The sequence below is a fragment of the Chiloscyllium plagiosum genome, unplaced genomic scaffold, assembly GCF_037043375.1.
Source record: "Chiloscyllium plagiosum isolate Xiang-an unplaced genomic scaffold, Cpla_swu_hap1 HiC_scaffold_9, whole genome shotgun sequence".
Lineage (NCBI taxonomy): Eukaryota > Metazoa > Chordata > Chondrichthyes > Orectolobiformes > Hemiscylliidae > Chiloscyllium > Chiloscyllium plagiosum.
This window is the reverse complement of record NW_028270147.1, coordinates 47,457,465-47,474,254: the sequence shown is the minus strand read 5'-3', so window position 1 is coordinate 47,474,254 and position 16,790 is coordinate 47,457,465. Positions and strand designations below refer to the sequence as shown.

The window sequence follows — 16,790 nt, the reverse complement described above, 5'->3', positions numbered from 1 at the left end:
ATTTCCCTCCCCTCCCCTATCAGCATTCCGTAAAGACAACTCCCTCCGTGACTCCCTCGTCAGATCCACACCCCCCACCAACCCAACCTCCACTCCCGGCACCTTCCCCTGCAACCGCAGGAGGTGCAAGACTTGCGCCCACACCTCCCCCCTCACCTCCCTCCAAGGCCCCAAAGGAAACTTCCATATCCGCCACAGATTCACCTGCACCTCCACACACATCATCTATTGCATCCTCTGCACCCGATGTGGCCTCCTCTATATTGGGGAGACAGGCCGGCTACTTGCGGAGCGTTTCAGAGAACACCTCTGGGACACCCGGACCAACCAACCCAACCACCCTGTAGCTCAACATTTCAATTCCACCTCCCACTTCCACCAATTATCGCTATCCACGGTTTGCAGAGAATCAGAATTCCCAGTTATGTATCGAAAACTTCAGTGTTTGAAATGTGTTTTTCCGTGCATTTCCCCTTCAACAAAGAATATCGAAACACACAAATTAGGTATTCACTACCGTCTTCTTGGTTTTACATATCCTTGGTGGCAAGGATATGCAGGTCTTTGGACTCCTCCATTGTCAGACCACAACAAAACGACGGTTGGAGGAAGAACGCCTCATCTTCCGCCTAGGAACCCTCCAACCACAAGGGATGAACTCGGATTTCACCAGTTTCCTCATTTCCCCTCCCCCCACCCTGTCTCAGTCAAATCCATCGAATTCAGCACCGCCTTCCTAACCTGCAATCTTCTTCCCGACCTCTCCGCCCCCACCCCAGTCTGACCTTTCACCCTCACCTTGAACTCTTTCCACCTATCACATTTCCGACCACCCTCCCCCAAGTCCCTCCTCCCTACCTTTTATCTTAGCCTGCTGGACACACTTTCCTCATTCCTGAAGAAGGGCTTATGCCCGAAACGTCGATTCTCCTGTTCCCTGGATGCTGCCTGACCTGCTGCGCTTTTCCAGCAACACATTTCCAGCTCTTTGCATATATCGGCAAAGAGACATATACCTATCCATTGTCCCACTTCAAAGCTACTTTTTATTGTGGTAATTAGCACTGAGGCTGGTTGCATTCAGAAGAAGGACAATAATATTTACTTGACTGATTCTAGAGCCAGGAGGAATGAGCGTGTGCCTCTTGACCTGATATTTAAAGAATATCTATTGCTGACAGATCCCACTTCTGATCACCACCACTTCTGACTTCAATCCAATTGCAAATTCTCTTTAACTCCAGTCCTCCACCTGTTGTACGTGTTTGAAAGTTTTAATAGTTGAGTGCAGTAAGCACTCGCCACTATAATGATGTTGAATAGACTTAATGAGAAAAAAAGAAGCTTTAGCAGGAAGCCTTGGGGCAACTGCCATCCTAACAGTCTTTGTGGTAGGTTGCACTCCTGCAGCCTGTAAATAGTTACAAAAAGCTTCAAACTGTTTACTTGACAAGACTCCTTTTGTTAGAATCGACCAAAAAAAGTGAGCATCCCAATCTTTGAGATTGCTTTGGGGGTTAAACTAACCCACAAGCAACATAATGGCTATGATGGGTTCTTGCCACAACACTGTGAGCAATGGGGACCAACACCTATTTTGAAATGATGCCAACTAGGAGAAATTATGAATTATGTCTTCAAGAAAAAAACCCAGGATACCAATGCCGGTAACCAGATGACATTAACAGAGTTGACTGCTGATGACAGCAAACCCCACAAACCTTGTGTCAATGCTCAATAACACTTCAAGGATACTTAATAGAATGACACAATCCCTACCAAACCCCAGTCTCCAACCTGTGTAACTCCAAACTGTCTGCTACAGGATTCAAACCGAATAGTACCTCTGGCTCCAATTCCAGATGAGTAGATGCGAGAGCTGCTGTATGCTAGCAACAGCCAATTGCGCCTTTCCTATTCACTGGCGGGTTGTTGTTTCTTGCTCATTCCATTATAATGAGGCAGAAGATCAGATATCAGTGTCACCTTGGAGCTCACCACTGGTTTTCCAAACTATCTCAGGCAATGTGCCTAAAACCAAATGTAGCCATACTTTTTGACTATTGTATCAGCAGCAATTTTTGTATGTTGGGGGCAAGCATTATAGATGTCATAGAGTCACACAGAACAGAAACAGATCCTTTGGTCCAACCAGTCCATGCCAAACATAATCTCATTTGAAACTAGTACCACCTGCCTGCACTTGGCCCATCTCCCTCCAAACATTTCTTATTTACGTACTTATCCAAATGTATTTTAAACATTGTAACTCTACCACCTCCACCACTTCCTCTGGAAGTTCATTCCACACACGAACCACTCTCTGTGTAAAAAACGTTGCCCCTCATGTCTTTTTAAAATCTTTCTCCTCTCACCTTAAAAATATGTCCCCTATTCTTGAAATTCCCCACTCTAAGGAAAAGACACCTGCCATTCACCTTATCTATACTTCTCATGATTTTATAAACCTATGCAAGGTCATTTCTCGATCTCCTATGCTCCAGTAAAAAATGTCCCAGTCTATCCAGTCTCTCCTTTTAACTCAAACCCTCAATTTCCAGCAACATCCGGTGTGTGAGGCCTTGTACTTTAAAACTATTATGGATGTTTAGTAACATTTGTCAAATTTCTAATGTGATATATTCCTTCAGCTTTTTTGTGTTCTGACAGTGGGAATTCAGTTTATACCAAAACTGCAGTAAATATCAAAAACCACCAATTAGCTTTCACACTACTCTTAGGCAATGGAATCTGTAGTCTATCAGTATTTGCAAATTTATAGTGAAGCCTCAATCAACTTACTAGCTCTTATTTTTGTTGAACCAGAAGTTACTTTCAATCTAAGTTACTGCTTTTCAATATTCTGTAGGGTACATGTATTTACAAAGCATTTCTTCCAGAAGCTGAAGATTAGGAGGAATACCATTATGTATTAAAGTGCAACCTGTCCAAGTCTGGGATCTATTGCTGCCAGCTGTGGTAACACCAAAGGACAGCTGCAACATTTGCAAAAAAATATAAAGAAGCCAAACAGGCAGTTGATAATATTTGGTATTGCATATGCTGCACTTACGTTTTAGAAGAATAATTGGTTGTAAAAGTATCAAATTCTCCCAAATAAGAATAACATCTAGAATATGTTAGGAAACCTAAATGTTGATAAAAATGATGTTGCCAGCATTTCAGGGTTTTAGGGAGAGACTGTTATAGGCTGGGGCTATTTTCCCTGGAGCGTTAAAGGCTGAGGGGGTGACCTTATAGAAGTTTGTAAAATCATGAGGGGCATAAACAGTGTGATTTGCCAAGGTCTTTCCCCATGGTGAGGGAATCCAAAACTAGACGGCATAGGTTTAAGGTGAGAAAGGAAAAATTTAGAAGGGACCTAAACGGCAACGTTTTCACGCAGAGGGTGGTGCATATATGGAATGAGCTGCCAGAGGAAGTGGTGGAGGCTGGGACAATTGCAACATTTAAAAGGCATCTGGATGGGTATATGAATCCGAAGGGTTTAAAGGGATATGGCCCAAAAGCTGGCAAATGGGACTAGATTAATTTAGGATATCTGGTTGGCATGGACGAGTTGGACTGAAGGGTCTGTTTCCATGCTGTACAGCTCTATGACTCTATGTGACTGAATTTCTCTTTATGATTTGGAGGTGCCAGTGTTGGACTGGGGTGTACAAAGTTAAAAATCACACAACGGAAATCCAAGTTGGCAGCAAGTCTGAGTCTATAATGCTCCTCCCATGACCTAGGCAAAGTGGGCCACCCTCCTCCACCACACTCACCAAATCATTTAAAATAGTTTTTACTTAATATAATTAGTGGTTCAGTACTAAATTTGAACAGTTCAGTCTCCTGTAAAAATGACTAGGGGGAAAGGAACCTGCAGCTCTCAGCAGGCAGGAGCCCCTCCCCAGCTGCAGCAGAGGTGTCCGCAGCCGCCCAGGGGGACTTACCTACAGTGGCGAGCCTCACGGAAATAATCTCCAAACTCGATGCGATGATCGATGCTTTCATTGACGAGTCCCAAAGTCAATGGAATTCATTCTCGGCCGCGCTATAAAAGCATGGCCGAGGCATCGAAGAAATTGAGTGCCGAATTGGAGGGGCAGAGCTAAAAGGCGCGACCTCCGAGGCCATTGCAGGATCGGCCGTGGATTGGGTCCAGACTCTGTAGCAGCAAGTCAGGACCTTAGAAAATCACATTGACAACCTCGAGAATCGAGGTCGTCGAAAAAATATTCGTTTGATGGGCTTTCCTGAACAGGAAGAAGAAGGCCAGCTTACAAGGTTCCTTGAACAGTGGCTTCCACAGCTTTTAAATCTTGAGGCTGCATCAGGCCAGGTAAGGGTGGAATGGGCCTACCGGGTTGCAATACGCTCGAACCAGCGCCCCTGCCCGGTCCTGTTCCAGCTGCAGAGCTATAAGGTGAGGCAGATGCTCTTAGAAGCCTCCAGAAATCTGGGGAAAGATCCCCAAGCCATGACTTATAAAGGATCCAAGATTATGTTATTTCAGGACTTTTCCCCAGCTCTGGTCTGAAAGAGGAAGGTGTTTGATGAAGCGAAGAAGCGTTTAAGGGATTTAAACATTCAATACTCCTTGCTACCCAGCTATACCACACTTCAGCCATGAAGGGTCCATGTATAACTTCGGATCACTGGAGAAGGCCAAGGAACTTTTGGACTCTCTTAGATAAATTATAAGAGTTAATTGATGTTGTTTTGCCCTATTCCCACTCCAGTTTAGCCTCCTTTTTCTTTCCTTTCATTACCTTACTGTTTAACATTATCTCCGGGGGGGTGGGAAGAAGGGTTTATTTATTCATTTTTTACTTAGCGATTTTCTTTTCCCCTTTTTTAATATATATATAGGCCAAGGGGTCTAGTTAATGTAGATGGGGGAAGGTGGCTAGCTTATCTTATTTTATCTTTGTCCTTGGGAGCGGGGTTGTTTTCCCCTGTTATTTTGTATTAATATATTTAATTATTATTTGCAGAGACTGTAATTTAATAGTCATATATGTTCATATATGGTATTAACATTACCAAATATATCCAGGTGTTGGTGTGGGTGAGGGGTAGGCGATAGGGTACTCACTGTTAGTTTTAGTTCAGTAGTATACTTGAATTTTCTTTATCCTATCATGGGGTGCCTGGGTCAAGGGTGGGGCACTTGTTGGGAGAGGTTATGATGGGTTTTTTGGAAGGGAAGTGATGCCCCCTGGGAATAAGGGGGAAGATCTCCGTTTAAATACGTTTTATACTTTTTTTATCATTTAAAAATAGTTTATTATTATATTGATCTGAATGTATTAAAGAGCTTTTATTTTTGTGAATTTTATATGCTCTATGCTCGGGATGTTTTGGATAGGGTTTCTTCTCCCGGGGGGCCTCGGACTTGCCCGGTGATTATGGATGATCGGTCGATTAAATGGTGCACCTGGAATGTCATGGGGAGTAATTCACCAATCAAAAGGAGGAGAGTATTATTAAACCTCAAGAAGGAGAGGATCGATATAGCTCTCCTATAGGAGACACATTTATTGGATAAAGAACACCTGAAATTACGACAGGGAAGAGATTATTTTCTGCTCTCTCTTTCTGTGCAGGGAAAAACATTTTGGTAAACTGGGTGGCTGAGGGCCCTCATGGACTTTCGAGTTGGCACAGAATAATTATGGAATATACTCCCCCTGACTTCCTTATAAATATGGTGCACCAGGAGAAAAAGCCAAATTATTCCATAAAAATATGGCAGCCCTTCTTGAATTACACAAATACAGATATCTCGGTCATCCTACAAGGGCCTTTATTTAATTGAGAGGGTGAACCTGGCTGGTCCGGGGCCCCCGGGAGAGGAATCCCACATGAATACGGGTTTTGTTGTGATCTGATGTTAACACATTCCGAGCATGTATATCACTGCTCAGTTTATGTGTTATCTGTTGGGTTTTTTTGTCTCTTGAATAATGTAAGAATTTTAATCATACACTCTGGTTAGTTGTAAGTTAAATGTGTAGTTAGTTGAGTTTTGTCTTTTTTTTCTCTTGGTATTTCTTTTTTCTTGTTTGATAGATTTTGGTTATTATTTATTTAAGATTTAACTGTATATCAATGTTTATACTTGGTTTTTTTTAGTTTTCTTTTGTAAACTTCTAAAAACATGTTAAATTTTCAATAAATTATCTGTAAAAAAAAATCACACAACATCAGGTTATAGTCCAATAGGTTTATTTGGAAGCACTAGCTTTTGGAGTGCTGCTCTTTCATCAGGTGATTGTGGAGTATAAGATCATAGGACACAGAATTTATAGCAAAAGTTTACAGTGTGATGTAACTGAAATTATACATTGAAAAAGACCTGGATTGTTTATTAAGTCTCTCATCTTTTGGCATGTTGGTTTCAGTTTTTCTTATATAAATTCCGTAACTTTCTTAAAGTTACATTCTCAAGTGAACTTTAACAATAGGTGTCATGTTGGCCCAGATAATGCATTGAAGGTGTGAGGTGCCCTGTGTGAGGCTGCCTGTGCCTCAATGTTCAGACTGATTCTAATCTAAAAAAGGGATTTACAAAAAAGGGATTCTGCAATTACAGAAGTCAGGGACATACGACTTTGGACCTTCGGGTGACCATCCTGCAAGGTGGACTTTGGGACAGGCAACAACGTAAAGTGGCCTAGCAAAGGCTGATAGCCAAATTCGGTACCCACGGGGATGTCACACTATAGGTGACCCCACTGCACCACACACATAAGCTTTCTCTCATACACTCTCACACTCACACAAGCACTCTCTCACCGACCTATGTCCCTTCACACTCACACTCTCTCACAGACATTCATATCCCTCACACACAGACACCCACATGCACATGCGCGCACACACACACACATGTTTGTGGGGTGAATTTGTACTTGCAGAATTACGTTTTATTTTATTCAAAAGAGCTGCTTAAGTCCATTTAAGAGTCTGTAAATCCCTTTTTTAGATTAGTATCAGTCTGGACATTGAGGCACAGGCAGCCTCACACAGGGCACCTCACACCTTCAATGCATTATCTGGGCCAACATGGCACCTATTGTAAAAGTTCACTTGAGAATGTAACTTTAAGAAAGTTCTGGAATTTACATATGAAAGAACTGAAACCAACATGCCCATTCTAAAAGATGAGAGACTTGACAAACAATCCAAGTCTTATTCAACATCTAATTTTAGTTACATCACACTGTAAACTTTTGCTATAAATTCTGTGTCCTACTATCTTATACTCCACAATCACCTGATGAAGGAGAAGAGCTCCGAAAGCTAGTACTTCCAAATAAACCTGTTGGACTATAACCCGGTGTTGTGTGATTTTTAAATTTCTCTTTACTTAGTTGCAATATTCTAACGATAATTTGGCCTATTTTTTAATAACTTAATGTTCTGTCTGAGCTATCATACGGCTTATTCGCAGATATCTGCCAATATTGTCTTGAACCACCAGCTGGACTCATCTAGAATGAATTGCTCTTTAATTTTCCTCAGTACAGACATGACCAAAGCTTTACTCTGTAGCTCCACCTATGGCACAGAAGAGGTTAAGCAGCTACCATGTTAAGAATTGCAGCAATGGCTGCAGAGACACCAATTCCGAGGCAAAAGACATAAAAGTCGCAAATGGGATAGACTTTGAACCAATCTAGCAACATAAGACTGGGCATCCATGAGAAGCTGTAAGCCATCAACAGTAGCAGCAGAATCATGGCCCAGCAAATTCCCCCATCCTAGCATTACTATCAAGCCAGGAGATGAACCTTGGTTCAACGGTGAGTGCAGGAGGGCACACCAGGAGTAGCACTAGGCATAACTAAAAATAAAGTGTCAGCTTAGTGAAATTACAAAACAAGACAACTTGCACACAAACTACATGCACACAGAAGAGCATGGGCAGTAAGTGATAGAGAAAATCAATCCCATAACCAATGGATCACATCTAAGCTATGCAGTCCTGTTATACCGAGTCGTGAATGGTGGTATTCAATGAAACAGCTCACTGAAGGAGGAGGCTCCAGAAATATCCCCATCCTGAATGATGGAAGAGGCCAGCAAAAGACAAGGCTGAAGTATTTACACCAGTCTTGAGCCAGAGGTGCCAAGTGAATGAGCAATTGTAATCTCTTCTTGAAGTCCCCAGCATTATAAGTGCTAATCTTCAATCAATTTACTTTACTCTGTGTGATATCAAGAATTGGCTGAAAACACTGGGTACTGCTGTGGACCCTGACATGATTCCACTAATAGTACTGAAGACTTGTGCTCCAGAACTTGCAGCACCCCAAACCAAACTCTTCATGTACAAATAAAACACTAGCATCTACCTGAAATGTCCTGTACGGACAAATCCAACCTGAACATTTACTGTTACATCAGTCTACTCTTGATCATCAGTAAAGCCAATAAAGCCATCATCAACAGTGCTATCAAGCAGCACCTGCTCAGTGACGCTCAGTTTTGGTTCCGCCAAGGATATACCTCTCATGACCTAATTACAGCCTTGGTTCAAATGTGAACAAAAGAGTTGAATTCCTGAGGTAAGGAGAGAGTGACAGCCCTTGACATTAAAATCCTATTTGATAGAGAGGCAAAACTGGAGACAATTCTTCACTAGTTGGAGTCATACCTGACACAAAGGAAGATAATTGAAGTTGTTGGTATTTAAACACATCAGCTTCAAGGCAACTCTGCAGGAGTTCCTTAGGGCAGTGTCTAAGGCCCAACCATCTTCAACTGCTTCATGGATGATCTTCTTTGTATTGGTTGAGCAGAAATTGAGATGTTAACTGATTATTACACAATATTCAGCACCATTCATGACTCCTCAGATACTGAAGCTGTCCATGTCCAAATGCAGTAAAACCTGAACAATATCCAGGCTTGGGCTGAAAAGTGACAAATAACATTCATGCCACACAAATCCAAGCTATGACCATTTCCCATATAAGACAATCTAACCACTATCCCTGGGCCTTTAATGGCAAGGTTATCAATGAATCCCCCACTATCAAAAATCCTGGAGATTACTATTGATCAGAAACTGCACTGGACTAGGAGAGTGGCTTAGTCTGCTAGATGGAGTTTAACATGGATAAGTGTGAGGTCATGCATTTTGGTTGAGAAAATGGGAAGGCAACTTTTCTTCTAAATGGGGAGAGACTTTGGGGTGCTCGGTGCAGAGGGATCTGGGCATCCTCATTCACGAGTCACAGAAAACTAGCATGCAGATACAGCAGATAATAAAGAAAGTGAATGGAATGTTGGCTTTAATAGCTAAAGGAATAGAATATAAAGGTAAGGAAGTATTGGTGCAACTATACAAGACATGGGTGAGACCATACCTGGAGCATTGTGTGCAGATTTGGTCCCCTTATTTGAGGAAAGAACTGGTGCTATTGGAGGCACTTCAGAGGAGGTTCACTAGATTGATTCCAGAGATGAGGGGTTTGTCGTATGAAGAGAGATTGAACAGTTCAGATCGATACTTTCTGGAATTTAGAAGAATGAGGGGGGATCAAATTGAGGTATTCAAGATGTAAAAGATGTGGATGAAATAGATGTGGAGTGGATGCTTCCTCTTGTGGGGCATTCCAGGACAAGAAGTCATCATCTTAGGATAAGGGGTAGCAAATTTAAATCAGAGTTGAGGAGAAACTATTTCTCCCAAAGTGTTGTGAATCTGGGGAATTCACTACCTCAAAGAGGTTTAAGAAGGGTGGTAAGGGCAAGCCAGGGAACTGTAGACTAGTGAGCCTGACCTCGGTGGTGGGCAAGTTGTTGGAGGGAATCCTGAGGGACAGGATGTACATGTATTTGGAAAGGCAGGGACTGATTAGGCATAGTCAACATGGCTTTGTGCGTGGGAAATCATGTCTCACAAACTTGATTGAGTTTTTTGAAGAAGTAACAAAGAGGATTGATGAAGGCAGAGCGGTAGATGTGATCCATATGGACTTCAGTAAGGCGTTCGACAAGGTTCCCCATGGGAGACTGATTAGCAAGGTTAGATCTCATGGAATACAGGGAGAACTAGCCATTTGGATACAGAACTCGCTCAAAGGTAGAAGACAGAGGGTGGTGGTGGAGGGTTGTTTTTCAGACTGGAGGCCTGTGACCAGTGGAATGCCACAAGGATCGGTGCTGGGTCCTTTACTTTTTGTCATTGACATAAATGATTTGGATGCAAGCATTAGAGGTACAGTTAGTAAGTTTGCAGATGACACCAAAATTGGAGGTGTAGTGGACAGCGAAGAGGGTTACCTCAGATTACAACAGGATCTCGATTAGATGGGCCAATGGGCTGAGAAGTGGCAGATGGAGTTTAATTCAGATAAATGCGAGGTGCTGCATTTTGGGAAAGCAAATCTTAGCAGGACTTATACACTTAATGGTAAGGTCCTAGGGAGTGTTGCTGAACAAAGAGATCTTGGAGTGCAGGTTCATAGCTCCTTGAAAGTGGAGTCGCAGGTAGATAGGGTGGTGAAGAAGGCATTTGGTATGCTTCCTTTTATTGGTCAGAATATTGAGTACAGGAGTTGGGAGGTCATGTGGCAGCTGTACAGGACATTGGTTAGGCCACTGTCGGAATATTGCGTTCAATTCTGTTCTCCTTTCTATTGGAAAAATGTTGTGGAACTTGAAAGTGTTCAGAAAAGATTTACAAGGATGTTGCCAGGGTTGGAGAATTTGAGCTATTGGGAGAGGCTGAACAGGCTAAGGCTGTTTTCCCTGGAGCGTCGGAGGCTGAGGGGTGACCTTATAGAGGTGTACAAAATTATGAGGGGCATGGATAGGGTAAATAGGCAAAGTCTTTTCCCTGGGGTCAGGGAGCCCTAACTAGAGAGCATAGGTTTACGGTGAGAGGGGAAGATATAAAAGAGACCTACGGGGCAACGTTTTCACGCAGAGGGCGGTACGTTTATGGAAAGAGCTGCCAGAGGAAGTGGTATAGGCTGGTACAATTGCAACATTTAAGAGGCATTTGGATGGATATATGAATAGGAAGGGTTTGGAGGGATATGGGCCGGGTGCTGGCAGGTGGGACTAGATTGGGTTGGGATATCTGATTGGCATGGACGGGTTGGACTGAAGGGTCTGTTTCCATGCTGTACATCTCTATGACTAAATTTAAGGAGGAGTTAGACAGATTTTTAGTGGTAATACGTTGAAGGGTTAGGGGGAGAAGACAGGAAAATGGGGGTGAGAAGCATATTAGCCATACTCGATGGGCTGAATAGTCTAATTCTTCTTCTATATTTTATGAATTTATGGACTAACTGTATCAATACAGTGGCTACAAAAGCAGATCAGAGGCTAGGAATACAGCCTTGAATAACTCACTTCTTGACTCCCCAAAACCAGTGCACCATCTACAAGATGCAAGTCAGGTATGTCTTGGAATACTGCCCATTTGCCTGGATGAATGCAGCTCCAAAAGCATTCAAGAAGCTTGACACCATACAGGACAAAGCAGCCCACTTGATTGGCATCACATTCACAACCTTTATGTCACTCCGCCGAAGCTCAGTAGCGGCAATGTGTATCCTATTTACAAGATGCACTGCAGGAATTTGCCAAAGATCCTAAGATAGCACCTTCTAAATCCACTACCATATAGAAAGGCTGGGACAGCAGATACATGGGAACACTACCATCTGCAAGTTGCCTTTCAAGCAAAATACAATTCTGAGTTGGGAATATATCACTATTCCTTTAGTGCAGTGGGTCAAAATCGTAGAATTCCCTCCCTAACAGCATTGAGGATCTACCTACTGTTACGTGGATTGCAACGGCTCAAGAAGGTAGTCAATCACCTTCTCAAAAGCATTTAGATATGGGCAATAAATGCTGGCTCAGCCAGCGATATCCACATCCCATGCGTGAATAAAAGAAAAATGGTATCCACATTGCTTAAAGGGATAGTTATCCAAATTGCAGCTGAAGTACTGTACTTTTGACCTTTCCCATAACAGAGTGGATGGTTTTGGAGGTTTTCTGATCAGTTGATGCATCCATTCAGGTAAGGCAGAACATGTAATCACCTGTACATAATAAGTCTTAAGAGGAATGCAATTGTAATTGCAGTGCCTCTGTTTATGGAAGATGACCAACAAATCAAGCAGAGTGTGCAGAGAATGAAGGTTCTGAAAAGAAGTAGGAGGAGGAGAAGGAAGGTTCTCTGCAAAAACCCGATGCATCACAGGTTTTCAAAAAGCACTTCTTGTAACTTGACTTCAACTCGGAGCAATGTCTTTGGTGGCTCAGGTTCAAGAAGTGGGTGGTCACAGATCTGCATCATTTCCTTCAAGAGCACTTGTAGCTTCCCATCACGGGGAGGACAGTTCTGCCAATGGACATAAAGTTGCTGTTATGCCGAACTTCTCCATGGCCAGGGAATTCTAAGTGGTGGCAGGTGCCATTATGAATATCTCCTTGCGTATCGCTAATGGCCATACTTGGGATGCGGTGAATATGAAGAGAAGTGATTTCATCAAGTTCTTTTTGTGCAGAGAGAAGCAGGACGAATAGGCACATTGATTTTCTGGGATTGTAGAATTTGCTCATCAAGTGCATGTCTATGTTTCTACGAACCTCACATGTCAACAGGGCAAGGTACACAAACTGCCACGGCTAACATTGCAATGTGCATTTGGCGCATAATGCCGCATAAATTATGATGTTGACAGTGTGTACTCAGACATAGCCACCGTGATCCATCTGTGCATGTGCACTTTCACCTGTGATATCATGTTAGCATATCACGATTGATTGACCTTTTCATGGTCTGAGCTTCAATTTTGAATTTTAGTTAATCTAAGTAGGTTTAACTGGACTGAGATTTTTCAAACTTGCAATATTCAGAACCAAAAGCTTTGCAACACATTTTTACATGTGAAGACTCAAACCTCTGAACTGAGGGTATCTCCTGTGTATTAGTAGAGATGAAAATTGAAGTCACAGAAGTAATGTATTTATTGAGAAGTATGGAAAACAAGACAATAATTTAGGAGACTCCTGGGTTAAGCAAGAAGATTACTAATTTTTCAAAGCGGCACAGCAATGCTTAGCTAGTAGTGGCATTGCTTATGCCATGAAGGCCTGCCATATCAGTGAGGCTACAATGTCTTCATGATGTGGCCTTTTGCTGATCCCACCACCTTTGGGTGTCCAATAAGAATTAGACTGTGGCTTGTCGAGACAATAGCTAACTCCTGTATACATAAAAAAAATCGTCACTTTCCACCAAGTTGACAATAAATACAGACAGTCTATCCAATACGAGGAGGTATAGTTAGTAAGTTTGCAGATGACACCGAAATTGGTAGTGGACAATGAAGAAGGTTACCTCAGATTAGAATGGGATCTTAATCAAATGGGCTAACGGGCTGAGGGGTGGCAGATGGAGTTTAATTCAGATAAATTGAGGTGCTGTATTTTAGAAAGGCAAATCAGGACAGGATTGAAACACTTAACGGTAAGGTCCTGGTGCGTGTTGCTGAACAAAGAGACCTTTGAGTGCAGGTTCATAGCTCCTTGAAAGTGGAGTCTCAGGCAGATAGGATGGTGAAGAAGACATTTAGTATACTTTCCTTTATTGGTTCAGAGCATTGTGTATAGGAGTTGCGGCTGTACAGGATTTGGTTCGGCCACTTTTGGAATACTGTGTGCAATTCTGGTCTCCCCTCTGTTGGAAGGATGTTGTGAAACTTGAAAGGGTTTAGATTAGACTAGATTAGATTAGACTACTTACAGTGTGGAAACAGGCCCCTCGGCCCAACAAGCCTACACCGACCTGCCGAAGCGCAACCCACCCAGACCCATTCTCCTACATTTACCCCTTCACCTAACACTACGGGCAATCTAGCACGGCCAATTCACCTAACCTGCACATTTTTTGGGGGGATTGTGGGAGGAAACCGGAGCACCCGGAGGAAACCCACGCAGACACGGGGAGAATGTGCAAACTCCACACACAGATTCGCCTGAGGTGGGAATTGAACCCAGGTCTCTGGCGCTGTGAGGCAGCAGTGCTAACCACTGCGCCACCGTGCTGCCCCAAAGAAAAGATTTACAAGGATGTTGCCAGGATTGGAGGGTTTGAGCTATAGGGAGAGGCTGAATAGGCAAGAACTATTTTCCCTGGAGCATCGGAGGCTGAAGGGTGACTTTATAGAGGTTTATAAAATCATGAGGGTCATGGATAGGGTAAATAGATAAGGTCTTTTCCCTGGATTGGCAGAATCCAGAACTAGAGGGCATAGGTTTAGGGTGGGAGGGGAAAGACTTAAAAGGGACCTAAGGGGCAACTTTTTCACGCAAAAGGTAATGAATGTATGGAATAAGCTGCCAGAGAAAGTGGTGGAGGGTGGTACAATTACAGCATTTAAAAGGCATCTGGATGGGTATATGAATAGGAAGGGTTTAGAGGGATAAGGGTCATGTGTTGGCATATGGGACTAGATTAATTTAGGATATCTGGTTGGCATGGACGAGTTGGACCAAGGGTCTGTTTCTGTGCTGCATATCACTATGACTATGACTCCTCTTTATCTGCTTCTAGTCACTGAATTTCCCCCTTTTTTTTACCATGGGCTGGGTAATATTTTCTTCCTTATGTACATAATGATAATTTGTATTAAAGCTGTTGTAAGATAAATAATGCTAATAGTGGCTTTGACAATCATTAGCTGGGCTGTGATTGCAAATTAGTTTTGTTAAGTAGTGGCATAACTGTCATGGTGTTCATTATAAATTGCAGCATCACAGCTTCCCTAGCAGTTTCTTGTTAGTGATGACTGCTTCATTCACCTCTGCCCTCTGACTCTCTTCAAGTTCTGGTGTGCTACTGGAGTCTCCAACTGTACAGTACGACAATATATAAAAAGGCTGTTTAATATCTAAGTGACATTAATAAAACAAAAAACCTACAAACACAATTGAGAGCTGGTTTGAAAATTAGAAACGTTATTGCAAATTTACAGCAATAGACTCAATGTACAGATTACCACAAAGAAGCAAATTCAGTATTCCTGGGTCACTTATGCCATTGGATTCAGCCAAACTAAAGAAAATTTCAAAACTAAATTTCTGCCAACTTTGAAACTCCTTCTGAATAGTTTGAGAGAAAGATCTTTGTGCAATTACAGTACTGGAGTGCAGCAACCTTAAAACATGCTCTCATGCAAAACGTACTTCACTTGCTGTGTGTAAAGAATTCTTAAATAATTTGTATTCAACTTCCAATGAATTTACAAGAGCCCTGTAGAATTTTCCACCAAACATAAATACTTTAAATGCACAAATGATCGTGTACATGTGGGAGTGAAACCATTTTGTGCACAATACAGGTATGCTTTCTCTTTGTCCTTTCTTCATTCAAGATTAAATTTATAGCCTGTAGCACACAAATGACTGTTTTGTTATATAATCCTGATAAATCCTGGGAGCTCTTTATTGGTATTTTCCTATTTAACTGAAAAAAATCAACAAAAAGTCAAATGTTAATTATAAAAAAAGCTCAGATTATATTATATTCCATAGTTTTGCCCATTTTGAAGGTAATAAGCAGTGACATGTCATCAATTTGAAAGTGCTTTAGTACCCTTAAAAGATTTGTAAATTCAAACTAACTGGAATCAAGCATACAGACAGGCCAGCAAAATTACCACAAATAGATAAATTTCAATTCTTGGCTTTGTGGTGGTTGACCAGTAGTAGGCAACTAACTTATCACAACACGCTAATTTTTGCACAAATATTTGAATACCTTTGTTTTGTTTTCTCTCAGCTCAGTAATTAAGCCCAATTTTCAAATTTGAACCGTGATTTTAGCTTAAACTGTACAAAGAAAAATCATGTTTTCAATTCTAGTCAACGGTCCTTTGACAGTAACTTCACTAGTAATTAGAAAAACCATTTTGTCAGCAATAGCAGAAAACAAAACAACAATTATGTTCATGAGCTAGCTCAAAGATTATTGTTTTAAAGGAAAATTGAAGGTACACAATCACCTCACATTCACTATAATGACTGTTCAATTTAAAAATTCTAAACAATTACAATTATTTAAACAAACCAACATAATCACTGGAAGATAATGAATAAGTGTCTTTCTCTTACTTCATTTCAGCCAAGACTGCCCCATATTTGGAAAACAGCTCCGGTGACCATGTCTATATATACCATCCAAAATAACTACTTGAAAGGAATCAACAGTTCTTTGGACATCCACTAGAACCATTTGTTTTGCTAATAAAGGGAGCAATGCTTTTTTTTCTCTATATCCTTGTAATGATAACTGCAGTTTTAGTTTCAAGCTAAAGATCTGATTTCATTATTATCATAGTGAATATTAACTCATTTGTGTTAACTAAAAATGTCAACATTGTTAGTCTTTTAAAAATAAGTTATAGTCTTTTAACAGAATTAGCCAATGTGTACTTTAACATCACCACATGAAAACTCAGCCACGCCTCCTTCTATTTCTTTATAGATGACTCCTCAAAAAAGCCAACAGATTGTTCACATTCACTGAAAGATTTTCTTAGTTTGTTTCAAGAAAATCACGGACAAGAAAGTATCAATAGCTATGGATTCACACCCAACTTTATGTCACCCTCTGTTAGAGGGAGAACTGGAATGATAACAACAAAAAAATCCTTCATTATTCTTAGAGGTATTTACAACTGCAGCTACAGTGAGGAGTTTCCAGGCCATATCTGATAATTTTGCAGGATTCCCACCAA

At 41.6% G+C, this 16,790-nt stretch overlaps 1 long non-coding RNA gene across 1 annotated transcript in view; it reads left to right on the top strand.

Moving 5' to 3' along the window:
* The window catches only part of LOC122554352 (uncharacterized), a 59,399-nt gene extending 43,084 nt beyond the window's left edge, over positions 1–16,315 (top strand). The window contains exon 5 of the long non-coding RNA XR_006312970.2: positions 16,175–16,315. This is a non-coding gene — a long non-coding RNA (uncharacterized LOC122554352). The remainder of the gene's footprint in view (positions 1–16,174) is intronic.
* Positions 16,316–16,790: the final 475 nt, after the last annotated feature.